The following is a 13,696-nucleotide window of genomic DNA, read 5'->3' as shown; positions in this document are numbered from 1 at the left end:
ATTCCTCACTTTCGCCCTGTATTCAACACATTTATTCATGGATCCGGTGCAGTTTATGTTCTTGTCACTCTTACATTCCTCCAAAGTGTTGTTACAGTAGGCGGATGGACATATTACACCATTTGGTGTTGGATCTTCTTCAAAAACTGGAAATACAGACAATTATTTTTCTGGGGGTGTGTCCTCTTCCCCTCAAAGATGCCTCCTGATTATGATTGGGCAATGCCATTCAGAAGAAAAGTACACACCCCCAAAGTAGAATCTCTGCTTATACCCCTCTTGCTCATAGCAAAATCAGAATCTAAACTTTACAAACTAATATCTACACAACAGAAACAAATCGTAAGAAGACGGGAGGTGTCACACAGAGGAAAAAAAGATCATGTCCTCAGCAAAGGTCAAACCTGGATTTCTCCTGTGAGACATGCAATAACACATAGTAATGCTCTCTTCTGTATTTAGATATCAACATATCCTGTTTAGTTTATATGTCATTACAAACACCTCTTACAGCTTTCATTTCCATGCAGTTTGTGTAGAGTGAGGGCGAGTTAAGCAAAGGGGACAGTGCCTTGACATGTATTTTGCAAGAAGTGTTTGCAATGGCGAAACGCGCGTTGGGGTCGGTGATTTACTGACTGGTACAGGGAACATTATGGGTAAGCAGGAAAAAACTTTTTGATATTTTGTATTACCTTATCCTTTTGAGTTTTTTGGCCATATTAGGATCAATTGAATTGTTAGCAGCATTGGTATTATATTTAATATGTAATGATTGCTTATTTTTTACTACCTGCTTCATTTTTACTTATGCATCCTTATCACATGATTCATCTTCTGTGTACCACACCTGTACCTCCATATATTTGGTTATATCACTTTTTAGAAAAAAAAAATATGATTTAATAAAGCTATATATATTTTCATATCATAATGGATTTTGAACTCAATTTTTCTATCGGATATATGATTATTTGAGTTCCCATTGGTCATTGCCTTTTTGAGAGAGAAATCCAAAAAGTAGAAAACCACGGCATACACCATCCAAGATCCAGAAAGTGGTTTTATTCCATATAGCGTGCAGATAAAATAGCAGGGAAGAGAGAGCCGGGTGCAGGCCCCCCAAGGACGACGGCCGTTTTGCACCTTGTGGACCCATAGAAGCACACAAGGTGCGAAACGGCCTTCGTCCTTGGGGGTCCTGCACCCGGCTCTCTCTTTCCCGCTATTTTATCTGCACACTATATGGAATAAAAGCCTTTCTGGATCTTGGATGGTGTATGCCGTGGTTTTCTACATTTTGTATTTCTGTTCAGGATATCTCCTCTCCTCGCCCACGTGCACCCATTACCATTTCTTCTAAAAGGAGGACAGAGGCTGTTCCAAGGTATTCGGTGTAAGGCATTGCACGGTTCAGTGCGGAACCACCTCTGTTTGTTACATTCATTGCCTTTTTGACTCATATTATCTATGGCGCATATTTCGGAATTTTTTCAGTTGATACTGATTACATTCAGCAAACCTTTGCATAAAGCAACAGTGCAAATATATGAAAATTGGTAATACATTTTATCAGAGACATCCCCTTTTTTGTCCACTTTTGAGCCACTTCTTTTCTCCACCTGTCTCTAGAAGTCATGATCCATTCTGAAAAAAATAGCTTAACACCATAGTGCTTAGACAAAATCGATTTTAGCTCAATATGATGTCATGTGACACAGCCCTATATACTCTAAGCAAATGGGTTGGGGGAATATTAGTGAGCAGAGTGAGGAAACAAGCAGAGGAACACACAGAAACACCATCTTACATACTGCTGCATCAGCCTGTTTACTAAGGAATGAAGAGCAAGAATCCATCTCTGTGTGCTGTTCTGTTCATAGGAGACATAGGCGCTTAGAAGAGATTGTAAACTAAGAAATAGATCCTACAGAAAAGAAAACAGGTAATAATGCAGGATACAAGTCAAATAATGGCCTGATACAATGTTATTCTTCATAAATACACACTGTGAAGCTTATTCTAAAAAGTTACTCAAAAGTACAGTTACCCTTTAATGTCCTTCCAATACATGCCAAGTATCTTTTCTTGCTGCCAAAACATGTACATTTCTTGATTACCTTCTTGGTACTAATTTGGAACATCATAATTAATTTTCTTATTGTCAAACAGAGAAGCAGCTGAAATCTCAAGTCTTTCTGAACTTGCTCTAACATTTATTGGAAGGTTGAAAAACATTTCTATTATATAAGACTGTATTTTTGCCATTGATAAATAATAACTATAGAATAATAGTTACCATATTTTTCATTTTATAAGACGCACTGGATTATAAGACGCACCCAAATTTAAAGATAAAAAGGGTAAAAAAAAGGGTTCCGTCTTATACCCCAGTGGTGTCTTAACAGAGGGGGGAAGCGGTGGTGGTGGAGTGGGGTCACATGAGGCAGGGACGGTGCTAGACTGGGGTGATGCTGACACTGCACTGTGGGGGCTGTGCTGGCTGCAGTGGGAGCTGTGCTAGCTGCAGTGCGGACTGTGATGGCTGTGGTGGGGGATGTACTGGCTACAGTGCAGGCTGTGCTGGCTGTGGTGGGGGCTGTGCTATCTGCAGTGCGGACTGTGATGGCTGTGGTGGGGGATGTACTGGCTACAGTAGGGGCTGTGCTGGCTGCAGTGCAGGCTGTGCTGGCTGTGGTGGGGGCTGTGCTATCTGCAGTGCGGACTGTGATGTCTGTGGTGGGGGATGTACTGGCTACAGTAGGGGCTGTGCTGGCTGTGGTGGGGGCTGTGCTGGCTGTAATGGGGGCTGTGCTATCTGCAGTGCAGACTGTGATGGCTGTGGTGGGGGATGTACTGGCTACAGTAGAGGCTGTGCTGGCTGCAGTGCAGGCTGTGCTAGCTGCAGTGTGGGCTTCAAAACAGGATGCCCAGAGTTGGTATGTGTGCAGATGGAGCTCTTGGCTCAATGACAAGCTGAGATCTCCTTCAGGCATCATTTTCCGTAACTCTGCTGCCCGGAGATTGATGGGCCAGAGGCGGCGCGTACACAGATGAGATCTTGAGCCGAGAGCTCCATCTGTGCATGAGCCAACTCCGGACGCCATTATTTCAAGCCTGCACTCCTGACAGAGCATCTCACCCGCTGTACCACCCTGCTCCATACAGCCCCCACCACAGCCATAACAGCCCCTGCCACGGCCAGCAGAGCCCTCACAGCAGCCAGCACAGCCCCCACCGAAACCAGCACAGCCCCCACTTCAGCCAGCACAGTCCTCACCACAGCCAGCACAGCCCCGACCACAGCCAGCACAGTGCCCATTCTCAACCTCCCGGTACGCTACATTTGCATTTTAATATGCCCCCCTCATTTTCATCCCCAATTTTTGGGAGGAAAAGTGTATCTTATAATTTGAAAAATATGGTATATAATCAGTGTATAATTGTAGCATTATGACACTTACGTTTATATTGCGCAGTGTTGCATAATTCCCCAGTGCAGCAAGTCACATGAAATCGGAATTTGACATTTTCCATCATTTCTTCCCCCTTAATTCCACACAAAGTATCATTGGCACAACCTCTATATATTGACTTGAACTCCTTTCCACCTACAAAATAAGTAAATTGACATAATAAAATCAGAGTGGAGATGCCGATACTTTGTTTATTACAACCAAAGAAGAGAGGGTGCACCGCCAAAAATGATTACAATATACACATAAAATGCTCACCCGTGCAGCAAGGGAACTATGGAAACAACAAGAAAAAAGTACCGCACATAATTGGGGAGCACAAAAGCAGTAAATGATAAAAGGCAACCTTTATTTGTAGCAAAAGTTAAAAACACTAAAATGCAAAACACTAAAATGTTAAAAAAAACACTAAAAAAGTTAAAAACACTAAAATGCAAAACACTAAAATGCAAAAAACACACACCTAGTGACACGGCATGCACCCCCAACCCAGTCCCATAACAATATTCTATATCTTGAAAGTCATAAATACAAGGTTAATAACATGTGGTAGAGGTTGAAATAACAATAAATACCATATATACAACCATAACAGTACCAAGAGGGAGAGTAGCAATGAACCTACACCCTCATAAAGCCACAGAACAGAAGGAAACCCGGCAAAACCAGGACATGGTCAGGAATATAGAAGAACAAGTGCTGAGTATAATCAAATGACCTGGTATGATGATGTGTCTGCATTCACATGCAGGCCATGAAACCCTCTGTAGGGCAAGGATGATAATAGGATATGAAACTGGGGACAGAGGGAGGTGGGCATGAAGTCCCGTGAGCAGAGCCCACGCGTATCGCCACAAGAATGGCTTCCTCAGGGTAGGCGTGCACAAAGCTACAAAAAAGGGGGGGAATATAGATATATGCCATTATAAAATAATATAAATCACCTGTTAGGTGTAGGAGTCATTGGTCCGGACCGGTCCGTCATGGAGGGATAGACGTGAGGCAGAGTGGTGTGATGTATGCGATTTGCGCCGCCATCTTGGAAAGTCCACGCATGCGCGGGAAGTCCAGGATAGTAGCGCGAGATATACCAACAACAGCGCGCATAATAGGATGGAAAGTAGATGTTGTGCGCACTCCCGGAGTGGTTGGCAAACTGAATCGGGGCACTTCCCTCAGGGGTTCTTTTCCCTGTGGGGACTGCAGTGTTTGCAGATATATGCGCCCTGTTTCTAAAACCTTTTGTAATCCACAGGATTCATCTGTGCACGTCTTGAAGGCCTACATAAATTGCAAGACGAGAAATGTTATCTATGCCTTGATCTGCCACTGCGATAAGGTTTATGTGGGCCAAACTTCTCAAGAGCTCAGGAAAAGAGCACAGAAACATCTCTCTACCATCAATTTGGCAGCCGCCGACCAGAAGAAGGGTAATTCCATCACCCACGTTGCAGCGCATTTTCTGGAACACCACCAGGGATCTTGTTCAGGTATTCGCATCTTGGGTCTACAGAAATATGTAGCTGGTGGTAGAGGTGGCTCTTGCCATAAATGGCTTCTACAGAATGAGGCAAAGTGGATCTTCATATTAGATACTGTCGCTCCTGGGGGCTTAAACGAGGAACTATTGTTCACCGGATTTTTGGGCTAATAAGGTCGGTGTTCTTTTTCTTTATTTTTCAGGCTATGAACCAGCCTTTTTCTTCTTGTCCGTATGATTGGATGGTCAATTTATTTATTACTGTATTTCCATACCTAATTGTTTTTGATGGACATACCATGAATATATGCATATGGACATATACATACATGTGGAATCACCCAGTATCTCCTTGGATTGAAAAGAGGGGGGTTCAACCCGCCCTGAAGATTAATATCTTTTCATAATTTCTAAGCCTATGGACTAAAATCAATGATAAATTCCAAGACAGTCTCTATATATGCATCATTTTTGGGGGGGCAATTGCTGTATATCTATGACTGGCACATCATTGTTGGACAATTGTGTCATTACCCAAAAATGGGTGTAACACTAAAATCATATATAATTGTACTATTCTTTGTTGTGTATGTCAATGACAAATTAGTACAAATTCTATTGTACCCATTTCTCTATTCTTTTCTACCCTTTTCTTCCCCCTTTTCTTTTACCCCTTCCTCTTTTTCTCCCTTTTTCCCTTCCTTCCCCTCCTCTCCCACCCTCTCTTTTTCACTCCCCCTTCCCCGTTTCTTTCTCCTTCTCTTTCTCCTTGTTCTTCACCCTTTTTCTTTCTTCCTTTTCCCTCCCCCCCTTGTTTCAATTCTTCTAGAGGCAATTGCCTTATATCTTATAATTCTACATACATATATGCTCGTTTTCCTCTCCCTGTAATAACTATCCCTTTGTACACATTATACACGATTGCTGCCCCATAGACACATGCGCACAACATCTACTTTCCATCCTATTATGGTTGTCCGCGCGCGCGCTGTTCTTGGTATATCTCGCGCTACTATCCTGGACTTCCCGCGCATGCGCAGACTTTCCAAGATGGCGGCGCACATCGCATACATCACACCACACTGCCTCACGTCTATCCCTCCATGACGGACCGGTCCGGACCAATGACTCCTACACCTAACAGGTGATTTATATTATTTTATAATGGCATATATCTATATTCTCCCCCTTTTTTGTAGCTTTGTGCACGCCTACCCTGAGGAAGCCGTTCTTGCGGCGATACGCGTGGGCTCTGCTCACGGGACTTCATGTCCACCTTCCTATGTCCCCGGTCTCATATCCTATTATCATCCTTGCCCTACAGAGGGTTTCATGGTGTCACGCTCCCCGGGTCCTCGGCTCCCCTCCCCGGGTCCTCTGCTCCGCTCCCCGGGTCCTCGGCTCCCCTCCCCGGGTCCTCTGCTCCGCTCCCCGGGTCCTCAGCCCCGCTCCCCGGCTCACCTGCCACGCTCCCCGCTCTCCAGCCTCCGGTGCCCGTCCTTCCCAGGTTCCCTGGCCTCCGATCCCGGCGCCTGACGGCTTCCCAGGCCCTGGCCGGCTCCCCTGCGTCCTCCCCTCAGCTTCCTTCCCTGGCTTCTGGCACCCGGGCGGCGCGCATGCGCATTAGGGCGCGCGCGCGGTCACTGACCCTTTCTTAAAGGGCCAGCGTCCATTAACAGGAAATGAAGCTAAACAGGTACAGGGTATATAAGGGTTTGTTGTCCAAGGGGGCGGGGCCTGATCTTCGTGTTTTCCAAGCTAGGAGTCAGGTCTCCTTGTGTCTCCTTGCCATACTCACGTATCTCTCTTCTAGAGCTGATCCTGCCTCGGCATCCGGTCCTGCTGAATCCCGACCCCCGCACGCTGTCCGTCTGCCATCTGACAGTCCGTACCATCTCGGATCCCTGCGGTGACCCGTCATCTCGCTCCAAAGGTTCCGGACCCCGCCTGACCTCATCTCGGCTTCCGAACCTGAGCTACGTCACCCGGACTACCATCTGTGACTCCGTGGTCCCAGGGACTTCTCCGTTACACTCACTTGCACGGACTGTTCGGCTGCCCATAGTGCTTCAGCTACCGGACTCCTTACCACCATCTTAGAGTTCGGACCAGTGGATCCACCTCCTGGGTCTGCCCGACCGCCTGGCCCTGACAGTAAGATCAGGGCATGGATCCCGCTGCAGCACTAGCGGCCTTGCAAGAGGAACTCCAACGCCAGCGTGAAGTCCAGACCCGCATGTTGAACTTTATGACTTCCGTGGACACCCGCCTGTACACGTTACAAGCGGCAGTTACGCCTTCAACATTCCGGGCCTCCGACCAAGCCAAGGTCGCCTTCATCATGTCTCACCTAGAGGGCGAGGCACTGGCGTGGATGAATCCCTTGTGGGAGAAGGAGGACCCTATGACCAAGGACCTTCAAGAGTTCCTGCAGGCCTTTCGCAGCACCTTCGACGAGCCGGGACGCGCCTCTGCGTCTGCTTCATCCCTTCTCCGCTTACGTCAAGGAACACTGATGGTAGGCCAATATGCCATCCGTTTCCGCACTTTGGCTTCAGAACTCGGGTGGAATAATGAGGCCCTAACAGCCGCCTTCTAAGAAGGACTCTCGAGTCGCATCAAAGACGAGTTGGCGGGTCGTGACGTGCCCTCCACCCTAGATGCCCTGATTGCCCTAGCAACTCGAGTGGACATTCGTTTTCAGGAGCGCTCCAAAGAGCTATCTCGTGAGAGACGTCCGGTACGGCATTCCTCTCCTCCACGGAAGCCCTCCGTACCTCAGTCATCAACAGCTGGGATTCCCGTCCATGAGCCCATGCAGATTGACCGAGTACGACGGTCTGAACAACGTCGAGCAGAGCGGCTCGCCAAGGGTCTCTGCTTTTACTGCGGAGAGGGCACACATCTCCTACGCTCCTGTCCGGAAAGGCCGGGAAACTCCAAAGCCTAGGGTTGGTAGGAGAGGCCACCCTAGGTGCTGGGACTCTCTCAGACCCGGTTATGTGGACCGTGCAAGTGTCAGCGGGAGAGACGCGCTTCACGGCTGAGGCATACCTCGACTCTGGAGCAGCAGGCAATTTCATTCAGAAGGCCACGGTGGACAAGTACCAGTTGCCTGTTACTCTACTCGATAAGCCCCTAGTGATTGCCTCTGTGGATGGGAGACCCCTCGCTGATACCATCTCCTGGGTCACCAGGCCGGTTGAACTGCGTATCGGTGCCCTGCACACCGAGAACATCGCTCTCTACGTCCTTCCACACATGTCCCATCAAATCCTGCTGGGACTTCCCTGGTTGCGGACACACGAACCATCAGTCAGCTGGGGCACTGGCGAAATCACCCGATGGGGCTCCGCCTGTCATGAGAGGTGTCTGAAGTCTCTACAACCCGTCCGACGACCTCCGGTTCCAGAGAACCTACCGGAACTGCCCTCGGCCTATTGGTCCTTCGCAGACGTTTTTGACAAGAAGGAGTCTGAGGTACTTCCGCCACACCGTCCCTACGATTGCGCCATCGACCTGCTCCCAGGAACAACTCCACCTCGAGGACGGATATATCCGTTGTCTCCAGCCGAAACCAGGGCCATGTCTACCTACATCACAGAAAGCCTGGCAAAGGGATTCATCCGGAGATCCTCCTCTCCTGCGGGAGCAGGCTTCTTCTTCGTTAAGAAGAAAGAGGGTGACCTACGCCCATGCATTGACTACCGGGGTTTGAATCAGATCACCATAAAAAACAAGTACCCCCTGCCGCTCATCCCCGAATTGTTCGACCGGCTCAGAGGAGCCCGTGTGTTCACCAAACTGGATCTTCGGGGTGCCTACAACCTAGTTCGTATCCGCTCTGGGGACGAATGGAAGACCGCGTTTAATACTCGCGATGGGCACTATGAATGCTGCGTAATGCCCTTCGGTCTGTGTAACGCTCCTGCCGTATTCCAAGAATTGGTGAACGACATTTTCCGGGACCTCCTCTACATCTGTGTAGTAGTTTATCTGGATGACATCCTTGTCTTCTCTCCGGACCTCCAGACCCACAGAGAGAATGTACGGCTGGTTCTACAGAGACTGAGAGAGAATCGTCTCTACGCCAAATATGAGAAGTGTGTCTTTGAGCAGTCTTCTCTCCCTTTCCTGGGATACATCATCTCGGGTACAGGGCTGCAGATGGATCCAAAGAAGGTCTCCTCCATTCTCAACTGGCCTCCCCCTTCTGGACTGAAGGCAATCCAACGGTTCCTGGGATTCGCCAACTACTACCGCCAGTTTATCCCTCACTTCTCTGCCCTGACTGCTCCTCTCTCTGCCTTGACCAAGAAGGAGGCTAATCCAAAGGACTGGTCACCTGCGGCCGACGCCGCGTTTTGCTCTCTGAAGCGAGCATTTGCCTCCTCTCCTGTACTCCACCGACCGGAGTTAAACCGTCAGTTCACCTTGGAGGTGGATGCCTCCTCCTCAGGAGCCGGAGCAGTGCTCATGCAGAAGTCCTCCTCCGGGAAGATGGTGACTTGCGGTTTCTTCTCCAAGAGCTTCTCAGCGCCTGAACGTAATTACACCATCGGTGACCGAGAACTATTGGCGGTCAAACTGGCTCTGGAGGAGTGGCGCTACCTCCTGGAAGGAGCAGTGTACCCCGTGATTATCTACACGGACCACAAGAACCTGGAATACCTTCGGTCCGCTCAGCGACTGAACCCACGGCAAGCCAGGTGGTCCTTATTCTTTGCCAGGTTTGATTTCCAGCTCCATTTCCGACCCGCGGACAAGAATGTACGCGCTGATGCCCTGTCTAGGTCTCTCATGCCCATGGAGCAGGAGTAAGAGAGTACCCAACCTATCATCTCTCCTAGCAAGATTATTCCGGTGGCTCCTGTCACCCTGGCCCAGATACCGCCCGGGAAGACCTATGTCTCTGAGACCGACAGGCAAAAAGTCTTACACTGGGGTCATGCCTCAAAAACAGCCGGTCATGCAGGTCAGAAGAGAACATGGGGTGCGATTGTACGCCATTACTGGTGGCCATCCCTTCGCACGGATGTCGCTGCTTTTGTCTCTGCCTGCTCCTCTTGTGCCAGGAACAAGACGCCCAAGCACCTGCCATATGGCCGTCTTCTGCCTCTGCCTATACCCTCAGTTCCATGGCAACACATAGCGATGGACTTTATTACGGACTTGCCATTATCCTCCGGGCACACAGTCATATGGGTCGTGGTGGACCGGTTCTCCAAAATGGCTCACTTCGTCCCTATAGCCAGACTGCCCTCTGCTCAGGAACTCGCGGAAGCCTATATACATCACATCTTCCGCTTGCATGGCTTTCCATCCCACATCGTGTCCGACAGGGGAACTCAGTTCACCTCCCGCTTCTGGAGGGCGCTCTGCAAACATCTGGGAGTGACTCTGGACTTTTCTTCTGCTTACCATCCTCAGTCTAATGGCCAAGTGGAGAGGGTCAATCAAATCTTGACCTCCTTCTTACGTCACTATGTCAACGCCCATCACGACGACTGGTCCACGCTTCTGCCTTGGGCTGAATTCTCCCATAACCACCACATCAGTGAGTCGTCCTCCAAGTCTCCCTTCCATGTCGTTTACGGACTTCAGCCCTCCGTCCCGTTGCCTATATCCCCTTCTTCGGATGTCCCTGCTGCTGATACTGTAGCCCGTGACTTCGCTACCATTTGGGACTCTGTCAAGGCGTCCCTTGGGCGCGCTTCCCAGCGGATGAAGAAACACGCCGACAAGAGGCGCCTGGACCCTCCGTGTTTCTCTCCTGGTGACCTGGTCTGGCTTGCTTCCCAGTACATTCGATTGAAGATACCTTCCTACAAGCTGGGTCCTCGCTACATCGGGCCGTTTAAGGTCCTCAGCAAGATCAATGAGGTCTCCTACAAACTGAGGCTTCCGGCCACGATGCGGATTCCCAACTCCTTCCACGTCTCTCTGCTCAAGCCGGTTTTCCTTGGTCCCTTCTCCTCTGCTGCCAGTCCGGCTCCTCCTCCTATTGCCGAGGACGACATCTATGCGGTAAGGGATATCGTGGCCATGAAGACTGTTCGAGGCCGACAGTTCTTCCTGGTGGACTGGGAGGGGTATGGTCCTGAGGATAGGTCCTGGGAGCCCAGGGAGAACGTGGGCACTCCTCTGATCCGTGCCTTCATGTCCCGGTTGCGGGGAGGGGGGCGTGGGGGGGGGGGTACTGTCACGCTCCCCGGGTCCTCGGCTCCCCTCCCCGGGTCCTCTGCTCCGCTCCCCGGGTCCTCGGCTCCCCTCCCCGGGTCCTCTGCTCCGCTCCCCGGGTCCTCAGCCCCGCTCCCCGGCTCACCTGCCACGCTCCCCGCTCTCCAGCCTCCGGTGCCCGTCCTTCCCAGGTTCCCTGGCCTCCGATCCCGGCGTCTGACGGCTTCCCAGGCCCTGGCCGGCTCCCCTGCGTCCTCCCCTCAGCTTCCTTCCCTGGCTTCTGGCACCCGGGCGGCGCGCATGCGCATTAGGGCGCGCGCGCGGTCACTGACCCTTTCTTAAAGGGCCAGCGTCCATTAACAGGAAATGAAGCTAAACAGGTACAGGGTATATAAGGGTTTGTTGTCCAAGGGGGCGGGGCCTGATCTTCGTGTTTTCCAAGCTAGGAGTCAGGTCTCCTTGTGTCTCCTTGCCATACTCACGTATCTCTCTTCTAGAGCTGATCCTACCTCGGCATCCGGTCCTGCTGAATCCCGACCCCCGCACGCTGTCCGTCTGCCATCTGACAGTCCGTACCATCTCGGATCCCTGCGGTGACCCGTCATCTCGCTCCAAAGGTTCCGGACCCCGCCTGACCTCATCTCGGCTTCCGAACCTGAGCTACGTCACCCGGACTACCATCTGTGACTCCGTGGTCCCAGGGACTTCTCCGTTACACTCACTTGCACGGACTGTTCGGCTGCCCATAGTGCTTCAGCTACCGGACTCCTTACCACCATCTTAGAGTTCGGACCAGTGGATCCACCTCCTGGGTCTGCCCGACCGCCTGGCCCTGACACATGGCCTGCATGTGAATACAGACACATCATCATACCAGGTCATTTGATTATACTCAGCACTTGTACTTCTATATTCCTGACCATGTCCTGGTTTTGCTGGGTTTCCTTCTGTTCTGTGGCTTTATGAGGGTGTAGGTTCATTGCTACTCTCCCTCTTGGTACTGTTATGGTTGTATATATGGTATTTATTGTTATTTCAACCTCTACCACATGTTATTAACCTTGTATTTATGACTTTCAAGATATAGAATATTGTTATGGGACTGGGTTGGGGGTGCATGCCGTGTCACTAGGTGTGTGTTTTTTGCATTTTAGTGTTTTTAACTTTTGCTACAAATAAAGGTTGCCTTTTATCATTTACTGCTTTTGTACTCCCCAATTATGTGTGATAGTTTGTTTATTAAACTGAAGACTGAGTTGTACTCACCGCTGTAAAAGTATTGGCAGACGGTCATACATCGATTTCCGAGGCATTCAGTGTCAGACACGTTACATTTTGTAGAGTTGCGGGATTCACACGAATAACATCTAAAACAACTTACTGGAAAATACAAGAGACATTTTAGAGATATTATTTGAAATCAGTAACAAAATATATATTTTGGTTATCCTTACAACCATGTTTTTCATAATCACTGCCAAAAAGACCTGGACATCATGGCGTTATGGCTAAGGCAAATAACTTGGTCTTACGGTAACTTGATTTCTTGACTTATCGCTGTCTTCTATTGGGATACAACCCTAATTTTTATTTGTTACAGTTTTATATTTTTTCTATCATTTGATTTTTACGAATGTGGAGATGTGATTGAACGATTATCTGCATTTTGGTGGATTTCAACCCTTCCTGATCAGGATGATTTTCCAATTTTGTGCTTTTGTTTTTCCCTCCCCTTTTTCCAACAGCCATAATTTTTTTATTATATTGCCGATATAGCGGTATGAAGACTTGTTTTTTGTGGGACGAGTTGTACTTTTTAATTATGCCATCCAATTTATCACGTGTTTTGCTGGACAGTGGAAAACAAATTCCAAGAGTAGTGAAATTGCCTATAAAGCAAAATTCCACCATGTGTGACTGTAGGTACTGTGTTCTCTTCTTTGTAGACTCATTCCATTTTCAATAATCAGTAGAATGATGTGCTTTACCAAAAAGCTCTTTGTCTCATCTGTCGACAAGACACTTTCACAGAAGGATTTTGGCTAACTCACATACACTTTGGCAAACTACAGACTAGCTTTTTTATGTCTCTGTGTCTGCAGTGGGGTCCTCCTGGGTCTCCGTCAGAACATTTTTTTTAATTCAAACATTGATGGATAGTTTGCACTGACACTGATGCCCCCTGAGCCTGTAGGACAGCTTAAATTTCTTTGGATCTTGATTGGGGTTTATCAAAAGGAACCTCAAGACCCATCTCTTCCAACAAGCCTACAACCTACATTAACCCTCAGTCCAGTACACCACTGCGCAACCAGCTCTGTCCTCACCTATTGTACCATCACCCATTCCCTATAGACTGTGAGCCCTCACGGGCAGGGTCCTCTCTCCTCCTATACCAGTCTGTTTTGTACTATGAATGATTGTTGTACATATACCCTCTTTCACTGTAAAGCGCCATGGAATAAATGGCTCTATAATAATAAATAATAATAATAATCCACCATCCGGACTTTCCTGCGTTGCAACATTTCAGAATTTTTTTGTCTGCAATCCATGTCCA

The sequence above is a fragment of the Anomaloglossus baeobatrachus genome, chromosome 11, assembly GCF_048569485.1.
Source record: "Anomaloglossus baeobatrachus isolate aAnoBae1 chromosome 11, aAnoBae1.hap1, whole genome shotgun sequence".
NCBI lineage: Eukaryota > Metazoa > Chordata > Amphibia > Anura > Aromobatidae > Anomaloglossus > Anomaloglossus baeobatrachus.
This window is presented reverse-complemented; position numbering follows the sequence as displayed.